The 13,802-nt window shown below is 34.9% G+C and overlaps 1 long non-coding RNA gene across 1 annotated transcript in view; it reads left to right on the top strand.

Annotated features, from left to right (window-relative positions):
• Positions 1-3,499: 3,499 nt before the first annotated feature.
• Positions 3,500-13,802, top strand: part of LOC116638132 — a 104,791-nt gene continuing 94,488 nt past the window's right edge. Inside the window, exon 1 of the long non-coding RNA XR_004300634.1 lies at positions 3,500-3,582. This is a non-coding gene — a long non-coding RNA (uncharacterized LOC116638132). The remainder of the gene's footprint in view (positions 3,583-13,802) is intronic.

Raw genomic sequence — 13,802 nt, 5'->3', positions numbered from 1 at the left:
AATGGTTGATTTTAGGGACAGGGGAGGTAAAATATAAGATATTCTTCAGCCACTTTTGCATGTTGCCATCACATTTTGAACTTGTATCTTTTTTTATACCAGCAACACTATCAAAGAGAAGCTATTCATTTTTAAAAGGAATGAATTATCATTATTGTATGTGAAGAGAGTATCTCCTGTAGGGTTTATAACCTGTACCACATGCCTTCAGTGTAGTAAAGACTTCTTTAACATATATTACAACCACTTTGCAACAATATTTTCATTCTTTGAATGTTAATTTAATTAACATTTATTTCATTCAAGTACATAGTGTGATTGCTGATACCTTATAATGGCACTGCTTCTTAAAGTAATTTAAAAATTTGGGACATCTGGGTGGCTCAGTCAGTTAAGCGTCTGCCTTTGGCTCAGGTCATGATCCCAGGGTCCTGGGATGAAGCCCCAGGTCCGGCTCCTGGCTCAGCGAGGAGCCTGCTTCTCCCTCTGCCTGCCGCTCCCCCTGCTTGTGCGCTCTCTCTCTGGCAAATAAATAAATAAAATCTTAAAAAAAAAAAAAACCTTAAAAAATTTTGAATGAATTTAAGAATGTACAGAATATTTGTTGATTGTTTCCTCAGTAAGTCAGTTTAATTTTCATTTTCCCATTATTTTGAAAGTGGGATAAAGAATACAAGTATTTGAGAGCTCACTCACTTGCAAATAGAGATTTCAATTTTAAGCATTATTTTTCCTAAAATTAGCATTGTGATGCTTTCTAAAAGAAATATTTTGCAAACCCTATTTCACTGCAAAATTTCCAAGTCTATATAGGAACAATTAAAATTGAACAAGGATTGACAATTATTTTGTGAAGATTTCCTTTGAGTTGTATATAAATCTCTTCTAACATTTAATAAAAAAATTAGTAGAAGTTTATTTTAACCTAAAAAAAATATTGTAACGTCAAAAAGGAAGGGAGTGCTCAAAAGATTAAAAATTATAGAGGCATGTTGTGAAAGGGACTGAACTTAATGACCAATTTCCAAAGAATATAGTAAGGTAGGAGAAAAACATGTAACTTTACAGTGGAGAAGCCTAAGAAGCACATCTCTGCCAGGTAATCAAGGTTAATATTATCAGTAATAAGTAATAAGTAATTAAGTAATAAGTAATAGCAATAATTATCAGACAAGCCTCATATGTAAGCTCCCTGCATCTTGTGTTGAAAGCACATACCCTTGACAAGATGTGATGAGAATAGCATTTCACCCTTGTGGTCTTCCTCACAAAACCACATAATCTTGGTCTAATCATGAAAAAAAATACATCAGATAAATCCCATTTGAGGGACCTTCCACAAAATACCTGACTGGTACTCCTCCAAATTGTTAAGGTCATCAAAAACAGGGAAAGTCTGCAAAAGTCATTAAAAAAAAAAAAAAAAAACTAAAGAGACCCAATGATTAAATGTAATATAGCATCCTGGCTTGAATCCTGGAACAGGAAAAGGACATTAATGGTAAAACTAGTAAAATATGAAGTCAGGAAAACTTCATAGCAATGGTGGTTTCTTAGTTTTAACAAATGTACCATGGTGATATAGGATACTTATAACAGGGGACACTGGGTAAAGACTATTTAGAACTCTACTATTTTTTAATAATTTTTCTATTAAAAAATCATTCCAAAAATTTTGTTAAAAGAGGATGGCTAAAATATACTTGACCATGAAATATGAAGGCACATACAAAACTATCAAAAGCAAACCTTCACAGAATATTGTAGCTTTGAGCCTTACCTGAGAAATTTACTAGGGGGAAAGAAAACCAAAAAGTTTAAGACAACTAAAATGACAGGAGATATCAAAATAAGGACTGGTGTTCAGCATTAAAAATTTACTTGTTTATATCATTTAGAAATTCTACTGTGTGTTTATGCATGTGTAGTTGTAGGTGCATATATGTAGGTGCATATATGTAAATAGGTATGTGTATGTATATGTGTAAATATCTACATATATTTATAAATATATATTATAACATATATATATATATATATATATATATATATAATCTTCTACCACTGTCTATTGAAAGATCCTAGAAACCATAATTAACCTAGGAAAAATGAGTGAGGCACTGAACAATGAGTGAGAAAAATGCTCTTAAGCAGCTTGCAGGTATTGGAGGAGGTCATCAAAGAGGACAGGATCCCCAGTTATCTGTGAGTTGGATCTGTGCAATGGGAGACTTCTCACCCCCTCCCACCCTAAGGATATAGGTCCCACCCACTGTTCCTACAGTGGGAGCTATTTTTAATGTCCTAGCCTTGAGAGAGCAATATATTGAGGCCATCTGGTTAGTATATGTGAATAAACTCAGTTAAGGCCTCTATATAAACAAGATTCTGGCAGGCAAGTGTGCAGACCTGCTCGTCTTGTGGCTGCTGAAGACAAGCCTCCTATGTAAGTTCCCTGTGTGTTAAACCTGCCACCTACCAGATCTGGAGTGGTCTGCCTCTTCTCTCCCTGCCTTCCATTGGTGTGTGTATATAGGTGCGGGAGGAGAAGTTTCGGATTTCAATAGCAATAGAAATCTGATCAACCCAAATTGTGCAATGAACTTAAACCAGGCTATTCACGGTCTTTTTTGCAGGTCTCAGTTATGTACACTGAGTAATTATCACTGCCCTTGCCTTATCATAATTTTATTTTCTCAGAGCCTTTCTTCTTGACTCATGGAGTTTAATACCACCTTCTCAAGCTCCCTCCTCCTTCAGGAGCAGGTTCCCTGGCTTCGTGTTTGACACAGCAACTCTGGCAGCCCTAGGAAAACCCAGATCGAAGGCCTTGAGCAGCAGATGTGTCACCAAAGGGATTCCAGTAAAATTGCCATTTGTCTAGGGGGTGGAGAGAGTAAGAAGAGTAAGAAGACTAAGTGCTGAGTTTGTGAGAACTCGGAAGTCGTGCCTGGGCCCAGACTGACCCCTCTACAGAGCTAATGTTGAACGGTGCAGAAAGGAAGAAGCCCGGTTGAAGGAACAGGGACTGGGGAGCTATCTCTCCGCACCGAGACTTCTTTCTGTGTGACCTTAGGCCCCAGAAACCTGGATATTTACTCTGAGGAGGGTAGCCAGGCCAATTTCCTCCCTTCAGTTCCTGTCAAAATGGGACACTTACAGCTCCTTTATAGCCTCTTCCATCCCTGGAAGTCCTTCTCATGAGCGCCCCTCGCACACCCACCCCCTAGTCCCAGTGTCTCTAGTTGCCACACAAGCCCGCTGCTTTCTTAAATTGGCGGGGCCTGGGATCTGCAAGGAATCTGAGAAACCAAGCAGGAGTCTTCTCGGAAGCGCTGTGCGCACTGTGTGGCGGGCACACTCCCGCTCCATCCTGTGGATACCTTCCCCGCCCCTCCGAAGTCCCACGTGGAGTTTCCTCGGTGATGACAGAGCAGGAAACCAAGGTTGCGAAACTGGCACCACTGCCTCTGCAGCCGGAGCTGCTCACACAAGACGACCTAGCGCTGCGGAGGGAGAAGGTCCCAGTAAAAGGAAGCCCCGAGGGAAGAGCAGAGGGAGTTCGTGCGCAGCAAAGCTGAGGTCAGTTTTTTCTCCCACTGTCTGAAATACTGTTTCGACCTTTTAAAAAAAAAAATCTCTGTTCAAACTTTCAGCGGCCTCTGTATTTCCTCATTCTAGTTGCTAGCGTCAACTCATGTTTAGATGAGAAAACAGAAGTAATCGAATGAGCATGCGTCATTTTTCATTAGCAGGATCTATGACTGTTTACGCTGGCATCCCTCACCTTGCAGCAGATAAACCTCACCTGCTTTTATCAAAAGCCAGTTGCTTCACTGAACTCTCCAAACCTACCCTCCCCCCTACTCAAGGACGTCCCCTACCACTGATCTCTTTCCTCCTGCTCTCCTAGATGGTGCCTTCTTCCCCAGATCATTTCCTACAAAAGGAAATGCTGAGGAGGTGATTCTTTTTTTTAAAAAATGCACTTTATTGAGGTATAATTTCCATACATTGAAATGCATAGATCTTAAGGGACTAATGAGTTGTGACAAATGTATTCACACATATAATTACCACCACAGGCAAGACAGCAGATTTTTCCATCATGGCAAAAAGTTCCCTAATCCTCTATTGAAGTCAACCTCAAATTCTTAGTCCCAGGCAACAACTTATTGTTGTTTCTGTCACCATACAGTAGTCATGATTTCTCTAGAAAATTATATAAATGAAATATTACAATATGACCTCTTTTGCTCAGTAAAATATTTTTGAGATTCATCCATAATTGCATATATCACTAGTTCATTAATTTTTACTGCCAAGTAGTATTCCACTGTAGGGATATACCATTATTTGTTTAACACACCATAATTTATTTGTCCCTTCACTTATTGCTGGTCATTTACATTGTTTTTGCTTTTTGTCTGTTATGAATAAAGCCACTATGAATATTCATATACAGGTGTTTTGTGGACATATGTTTTATGTCCTCTTGGATAAATACTCAGTAGAATTTCTGATATATATGCTTAGTGCATGAAAAGTTTTAGCAAATAATGCCAATTTTTTCCAGGTGGTTGTACCATTGTTCATTCTTATCAACAATATGTGAAAGTTTGGGGTATGGCTATATTTTGAGACTATTTTATGTCCCATTGGCCTATATTTCAATTCTTACGTTAATTCTACATTGTCTTGATCACTGAAGATTTATGCTAAATATTGAACTTAGGCAGAATAAGCCCATATTCTTTTTCAAAATGTTTTGGCCATTTTTTTTTAAAGATTTTACTTATTTATTAGAGAGAGAGAGAGACTGAGCACGAGCAGGGGAATAGGTAGAGTAAGGAGAAGCAGGCTTCCTGCTGAGCAGAGATCCTGATATAGCACTGGATCCCAGGACCCCAGGATCATGTCCTGAGCTGCAGGCAGACTCTTAACTGACTGAGCCACCCAGGCGCCCCTGTTTTGGCCATTTAAATTTATGTGTATTTCCATTAAGGTCTGAAATCAATATGCCAAATTTCTACAAGAAAGTTCCCAGGACGCTATTAGGGATTGTAATAAATATATAGATCAACTGGAAGACAAATGGCACTTTTAACAATATTTAGGCTTGCAATAAGTAAACACAGTATTCCTCTCTATATTTAGATATTTTTAATTTCCCTCAGCAGTGTTCCGTACAGCTATATATATCTCCATTTTATCTAAAAAGTTGATCCTTTAACAATATTATAAATGATAGGCGTTTTAAATTTTAATTTCTAATTGTTCACTAATGTATAGAAATACAATAAACATTTTTATTGATATATTAATCCTGCATCTTTGCTACTCATTATCATTTCAAGTAGCTTTTTTTAGATCCCTCAAGATTGTCTAAAAAGGAAATTATGAGGTCTGTGAACAAAGACAATTTTTCTTCTTAATTTTCAATATATGCTTTTGTTCCTGTTTCTTACTTTATCTCATTTTCAAGGACCCCAGTATAATTCTGAATAGAAATGTTGACTGTGGACATCATCCTTTTGTTCCCAGTCTTTAGGGAACATGCTGTCTTCTATCTTTTGCCATTCAATGCACTGTAAAATGAAAGTATTTTAAGGCTGAAGACATAGCTTTCTATTCCTAGTTTGTTGGAGATTTCGTTATGAACAGGTATTATTTATAATATAGTGTGTAATGAATTTTTGCTTATAGTAAAATAACTATATACCCCCCTTTACTTCATTCACATGAATTAGATTGATATATGAATGTTTAAGTGACCTTGCATATCTGAGCTTAAACTCTACTTGGCCATAATATGTTATTCTTTCTGTTTATATATTACAAGATAAATATACATATAATGATATATATAAGTGATATATACGATATATAAATGATGTATATTATATATAATGATATATAAATATATATATAGGGGCACTTGGGTGGCTCAGTCAGTTAAGCAACTGCCTTCGGCTCAGGTCATGATCCCAGGGTCCTGGGATTGAGCCCCACATCGGGCTCCCTGCTCAGCGGGGAGCCTGCTTCTCCCTCTCCCTCTGCCTGCCTGCCGCTCCCCCTGCTTGTGCTTGCTGTCTCTCTGTCAAATAAATAAAAATAAAATCTTTAAATATATATATATAAAGAAATGAAATATAAATAAAACACATGAATAACTATTATATATTATATAAGATAAATACATTAATTATTTACAAATAAAACATATACGCATATAAAATAAATGTGTGTATACAAATAAAAATGTTTTTCTAAATGTTTGGTACCATTCATCAGTGAAGATATTTAGGCCTGACATTTTTTTTTTTTTTAAAGATTTATTTATTTTTGTGAGAGAGAAAGAGCAGGGGGAGGGGCAGAGGGAGAGAGAGAATCTCAAGCAGACGCCCTGCTGAGTGCAGAGCCCAGCCAGGACTTGATCTCATGACCCTGAGAGCATGACCTGAGCCAAATCAAGAGTCTGTCGCTTAACTGACTGAGTCACCCAGGCACCCCAGCCTGGCGTTTACTTTGTAAGAATTTGCTAACTATAAATTCAGTTTCTTTATTTTATATAGAGCTATTCAAAATGAAGGTTATCCTTTTAGTTTTGAGAGTTTTGGTAGTTTTTATCACTGAAGGAATTTTTCAATTTCATTTACATTATTGAATTGACTGGCATTAAGTTGTTAATAATATTTTCTATTATGGTTTTAAAATCTGAGCATCATTAGGGTTGTCACCACTTGTATTTTTTTATGTTGGTAATTTGAGTCTTCTCTCCTCTTGGTTTGTACATTTAGAATTTTACTGATTTTTATTATTACCTTTTGATTTAATTGCTTATTTTTATTTTGTTTATTTTTGCTTTTATCTTTACTATTTATACTTAATTTGGGTTTATCTTGCTCTTTCATAAGAGTTTTTTAGATCACTTTTTTTTACTATGCTTCTATACAAGCTATGGATTGTCTTTAAAGTACTTTATTAGATGCATCCCACACATCTGATGTGCTATGCTTTCATTTTCATTTAAGTAAAAATATTTTCTATTTTCCCTATGACTTCTTTTCCCATGGTTTATTTGGAAGTGTGCTGTTTAATTTTCAAATACTCATATGTTTTCTAGATATTGCTCTGTTTTCAGTTTTTCATTTAATTCAACTTTATTCAGAAAATATACTTTTGAATATCCTGATATTTGTTTTATAGCCTAGAAGTGGCCTGTTTTGATGAATGTCCCATGTGCACTTGAGATAATGTGTGCTGTTGTTGTGTGGAGTGTTCTATAAATGTCAATTAGGTCAAGTTTGTTGATTTGTTGTTCCAGGTTTCTGTATCCTTACTGATTATCAGATCGCTTTTTCTATGAATTACAGAAAGAGCATATTTGAATTCGCTACTTGTAATTGTGAATTTGACTAGTTCTTTCAGCCCTGTGACTTTTTTGCTTCACCACTTTTAGAGCTCTATAATAAGACACATATGTCTAGGAGTATTATGTGAATGCCCCGCTTTATTTCTAATTACATTGCTTTTCTGAAGTCTGCTTTGTGAGATATTAATATAGCCACTTCACTTTTTTGCAGTTGATCAGTGTTTGTTTATATCAAATGAATGATATAATGATACATGATATAATAGTATATCAAATGGTATCTGTTTCCATCTTTTTAAATTTAACTTATGCATGTAGTTATATTTGAAGAGGTTTTCTTCAACATGGCTTATCAAGTTGACATCTTGCTTTTTTATCCATACTAACAATCTGGCTTTTAATTTGATTATTTAGATTAGTGCTGTCCAAAAGAGATATAATGCAAACCTCAAACGCAGGAACAGAAATTTAAAACTTTCAAGCAGTATTAAAGAGGTAAAAAGAAATAGGTGCAATAATTTTAATAAAATTTTATTTTAAGCAAAGATATCAAGGCAATAAATATATATCTATCAATAATTACTTTGAAAGTAAATGGACTAAATGCTTCAATCAAAAGACATAGGGTGGTATAATGGATAAAAAAACCAAGACCCATCTATATGCTGCCTACAAAATACTCATTTTAGATCTAAAGACACCTGCAGATTGAAAGTGAGAGGATGAAATACCATATAGCATGCAAATGGAAGTCAAAAGAAAGCTGGAGTGGCATTACTTAGACAAAATAGACTTTGAAACAAAGACTGTAACAAGAGACAAAGGAGCACACTATATAATAATAAAGGGGACAATGCAACAAAAAATAAATATATTTTCAGCATATAATCGCTACAAATATATTGAGTTATTTTATACTAAGTCCTCAAAATCTTATGTATATTTTATGATTTATAAAACATCAGTATTTTGCAGTTAAGACTAGCCATATTTCAAGAAATCCATAGTCAGACTTGTCTAGTGACTACTATATTGGACAGCACAGATTTAAACTATGCTTATTTAAAGAAATTGTTTATAGCATTGGATTGACATCTGCCATTTGCTACTTGTTTTCTGTTTGTACCTTCTCTTCTTTGTTTTCCCATTTCTCTTTCCATATATTCCTTTATTTACTATTTTTGATGATTCACTTTTATCTTTGCTTTTGGCTTATTACCTACTTTTTTTTTTTTTAAACTCGTGCTCTAGGGTTTATAATTATGAAGAAAAAAAAAAAACTAACATAGCAAGCCTCAGACCGCTGTCCTTAGAATGGCATGCTTGCTAGGTTTACCCTTGGTTACCATCTGGGAACTGGGATGTCAGGAAGATTTTCGTCATTCACTGTGCGTAATCTCTATGTACAAACAAAATAATTTGCATTGAAGACCTGCTTTCCTTCTGGAAGTCTAGAATTTTGGAATAGGAGAGATAGAGGGTGCCTATGTAATCATCCTCCAATACAAACCTTAAGCACTTAGTCTCTAATGAGCTTTCCTGGTAGACAACATTTCACATATATTTTCACAACTTGTTGCTGGAGGAATTAAGTGGCATTCTTTGTGACTCCACTGGGAGAAGGCTTTTCAAACCTTGCAACTGGTTTCCTCTAGACTTCATCCCATGTGACTTTTCCTTTTGATTTAGCATTGAATCTTTTTTGTTATCATGAGTCTTAGCTGCAAGACTGGCCATATGCTGAGTCCTGTGAGTCCTTTTAGTGAATCATTGAAACTTGAGGTGGTCTTGAGGACCCCTGACAATATACATCTATAATGTATAACAGCCCAATGTTCTATGATATTATACCACTGTATACATAGAATAAGCATATTGAAACAACATACTTCATTTCCCTCCATCCCATTCTTTGTCCTATTTTTTCGTAACTTTTACTTTTATGTATATTATTAAATCTTATAATGCATTGCTACTATTTTTGCCTTTTTAATTGGTCACTCTACAGCGTGGCCTTGAATGAAAAAAAATAGCAGTAATTAAATCATTAGTTTTCACTCTCCTCTACATACAGAAGGTAGTACTCTAGAAAAGGAAACATCTAAAATAGTATATGGTAAGCCTCCTACCACCACCCATCCCACTTCCTCCTTCTACTGCTGAGTCCTTATATTTATCACTTCTAAAAATAGCTCTTTATGACCCCTAAATATATTTTACATTTATATATATGCTCTTTAGACCATATCTATTTATTATTTTTGTTTTCTTTTTTCTTTTATTGGGTTATAATTGACAACTGAAATCATATATATTTAAAGAGTACAACATTATGATTTGATATATGTATACATTGTGAAATGATTACCATAATCAAGTTAATTAACATCCATCCATTACCTCACATAGTTACCTTTTCGGGGGAGTTGAGAACATTTAAGATTCACTCTCTTAGCAAATTTCAAATATATATTACTATAACTCTAGTCACTATGCTGTACATTGGATCTATTTATTTCTAATTAATTTTACTTAACATCCATGGAAATACTTCTGGAGGATTATAATTTTCCTAACATTGTATGTAGATTTGTGTGCTTAAATTCACTTGTTGAAAAGATGGTCCACTTATTTCATATAATTTTCTAAGAATTCCATGCTCCTAATAATAAAAAGTGCTGATTTATGAATAATTCAATTATTAATCAATACTTATAAATAGATCTGAACTTAGACCAGAGTATCAAAGTAATCCAGGTGTTCTTCCTTTTAAGGCAAGCCTATTCAAGATGCCAGTTTATAATAATAATAAAAAAAAATTTGCTTCAGGATCATGGGATTAAAGAAAGCAAATTTGAGTGGATAATCTCAATGTTTTGGGTCAAACTGAAATATTATGATACATCTATATTAACTGCAGGACAAGACCTACCAAGAGGACTAAGTGGTTTTCATCCCTTGAGCATGACCTGTTCTCATTTAGGTAGATCTGAAACAGTGGTGGCATTTTTTTCTCTAGCCTTTCCAAAAGGATATATATTAGAATGACATTTAATATTCTTCAAGAGAACATATTTATTTTATGCTTGAAGCCACATCTTTATTAATGAAGTTTTAGGGTGATGCCCTAAATCACAGTGAGATATTACAAGAAAATATTCTTTGCCTCACTGAGAAAATTTAATGAGCTTATGTTATATCCCGAGCATTCTGGGGACTATAATAGTGAAAAGGGGTAAGTCCTCTACCTGTTGAGAAACAGACAACTTTATTTTTTTTTTAATTATTTTTTAAATTTTTACCTTTTTAAATTTGTATTTAAATTCAATTAATTAACATATAATGTATTATTGATTTCAGAGGTAGAGGTCAGTGATTCATCAGTCTTATATAATACCCAGTGCTCATTACATCACATGCCCTCCTTAATGTCCATCACCCAGTGACCCCATCCCCCCACCCTCTCCCCTCTAGCAACCCTCCTTGTTTGTTTCCTATGCTTGAGTCTCTTATGGTTTGTCTCCCTCTCTGATTTCATCTTATTTTTTTTCCTCTCTTCCCCTATGATCCTGTTTCTTAAATTCCACATATCAGCGAGATCATATGATAATTGTCTTTAAAATAAAATCCTGCTATGCATGAAATATAATTTATACTGGAAAATAATCACTTTCGGTAACAATAAATACAACCTTGATTAGGAAATGCTTAATATAATTTTAAAGTTAAGAATTCTATGTAATTCAATATGCTAGGACCCTGACATAGATAGATAGATGATGGATAGATAGATAGATAGATAGATAGATAGATAGATAGATAGATACACATACTATATATATAATTTTTTCTATGTTAATCTTTGTGTGCAATGTGGCAGGCATATTTTACCTTAACCAGTCTATTTGTTGTAACTATTTCTTTTGTCTTTTAAAAAATTTTGTCTACTTTATTCTTTCTCAAGCATCCTCAAAGTGTATTAATTTTCAAATACTGCAATAACAAATTACCATAAGCAGTTTAAAACTGATATTTATTATTTTACAGTTTGTAGGCCAGAAGTCTGACATGGCTCTCACGGGCTAAAATCGAAATCAATAAGACTGTCTTCCTTTCTGGAGGTTCTTAGTGGCAAATCTGTGCCCTTCATTAAGTTTGTTGGCACAGTTCAGTTCCAGGCTGTTACAGGACAGAAGGCCTGTATCCTTGCTGACTGTCTGCTGAGGGCCATTCCTAGCTTCTAAAGGTCACCTGTGCTCCTTGGCTCTTTGCACTCTTCCATCTTCAAAGCCAATAAAGGAAGATAAGAGTCTCTCTCACATTTGAAATCTCTGCTACCTCGTCTATCATCTCTCTTACTCCAGCCTGAAATAATCCTCCAATTTTCAAGACTCCTGTGAATAGATTTGATCTATCTGGATAATCCAGGATAATCACCTTATCTCAAGGTCCAGTTACCTTAATCACATCTGAAAAATCCCTTTTACCATTTAAAGTTAACATATTCACAGGTCCCAGGGATTGAGGTGTGAATATCTTTTGAGGATCATTATTCCAGCTACCACAGTAACCCGCCAAAACAAAGAAATCCTTCAAGTTTAGTCAACAAAGGAAGAAAATCCATATTCCGTGCAGTGGAATTTTCAAGATACAATATTAGTTGAACAAGGGTTTAATGGCCCTTAGCACGAAAGCAGAAATTTAATCATTTAAAAATGCTAGTCCATGCCACTATGAAACCGTGTACGCATATATGACATATAACATCTAGAATTTTCTCACCAAGTGTGAGAGCAAACTGACTCTATTAGAAGTATATGGGATTTCGGGGCGCCTGGGTGGCTCAGTTGGTTAAGCAACTGCCTTCGGCTCAGGTCATGATCCTGGAGTCCCGGGATCGAGTCCCGCATCGGGCTCCCTGCTCGGCAGGGAGTCTGCTTCTCCCTCTGACCCTCCTCCCTCTCATGCTCTCTGTCTCTCATTCTCTCTCAAATAAATAAATAAAATCTTTAAAAAAAAAAAAAAGAAGTATATGGGATTTCCATTAACTTAAAGCCAAATCTTTATAAATTCAAGGTCATATAGAAATCTCTTAAGACAGATGTACATTTCAAGTTGGTGAAATAAAGACCTTCTACCCTCACCCTTTAAAAAAAAATTTGTTGAGAGAGATAAATAAGTTAATGACATGAGATTTTTTTTCCTGTGTGAACTCAGAATTAATGTTAGTCTTTTAATGAGTCAGTATTTCTATTCTTATTCTTAAATTCAATTTATTGCAGTCTTAATCTGAGTCTCTAAATTATGGTAGTTTAATCTATACTACCTATGACATAAAGCCTGGTTTCTAAGGGTTAAATTATAACATTTTCCTCCAAGAAGATGGAAAAGTTTCAAATTTGACTACAGAATCATGTAGCTGCTGTCCCTTAAATGGAAAACCTTATTAAAGATATAATTGGCTTTGATTAAAAAAAAAAAAAGTATATGGGATTTCCATTAAGAATTTGGAATGGGATTTAGGGCTTTTAGGAAGATCAACTCTCTGATAGATGACTAGTAGGTTTAGCAATCTATTATTCCCATAATCATTACACGAATATTGTTGGAAAAAGAAGTCAAGAGGTGCAATACTATAGTAATCTCTCTAGCAAATAAATAAAACCTGGACTATAGAGGCATCATATTGAAGGAAATGATATTTATACCGTTGGTGATAATAGCAGATGGTTTCATAACATGTGAAGCTGTGCTCAGTGTTTTGCCATATCCCAGAAATGTGATGAAGTGCTAGGACTTTGAGAGAATCAAGCTTATAGATAATTTCGCTTGAAAAACTGCAACTGTCAATGATCCTTTTGGACACACTCAAACTCAGTCTTCAGTATGGTTGACAAGATTGGAAATGTCTGCTGTTAGAAACTGTTGATGCTTAAATAAAATTAGGCTGGAGTCTGTAATAAGAAAGTTACCAGTTTAGCCCCCTTCCTGTGCTAGCTGCCAAAAAGGATAAAGAAAAAAAAGTGAATTAATCAACAATCTTGCTTTTAAATCTTAGAGATTGAAGATATACAAATATAATACAAAGTAAAACATGTGAATGTCAAGGAGGGGTAGAAACTGATCTATAGGTTCAGAGGAGGGAGTGATTTACTTCCATAAATGGAATAACAGGAGGTAAGGAATGCTTTTGGCAGAGCATTTGAGCTGTATTTTTAAAAAAGGGGTAGGTTTTTGACTATGTAAGCAAATGTATAGGGGCAGGAGATTTCAGAGCAGGAAGGAGTAATTCTTTCAGTATAGCAAGAATAAATTGTGTAAGAATGGATATAGTGCTATATGCTTTGCATTGAACCCAGAGCCCTATATTCAGATTGGTTCTTAATTTATTAATATTCATAATGATAGATAAAGGAGATTCACAAGG

The sequence above is a fragment of the Phoca vitulina genome, unplaced genomic scaffold, assembly GCF_004348235.1.
Source record: "Phoca vitulina isolate PV1807 unplaced genomic scaffold, GSC_HSeal_1.0 scaffold16, whole genome shotgun sequence".
Taxonomy (NCBI): Eukaryota; Metazoa; Chordata; class Mammalia; order Carnivora; family Phocidae; genus Phoca; species Phoca vitulina.
Note: the sequence above shows the minus strand (reverse complement) of the source record. Positions and strands in the feature narration are given on the sequence as shown.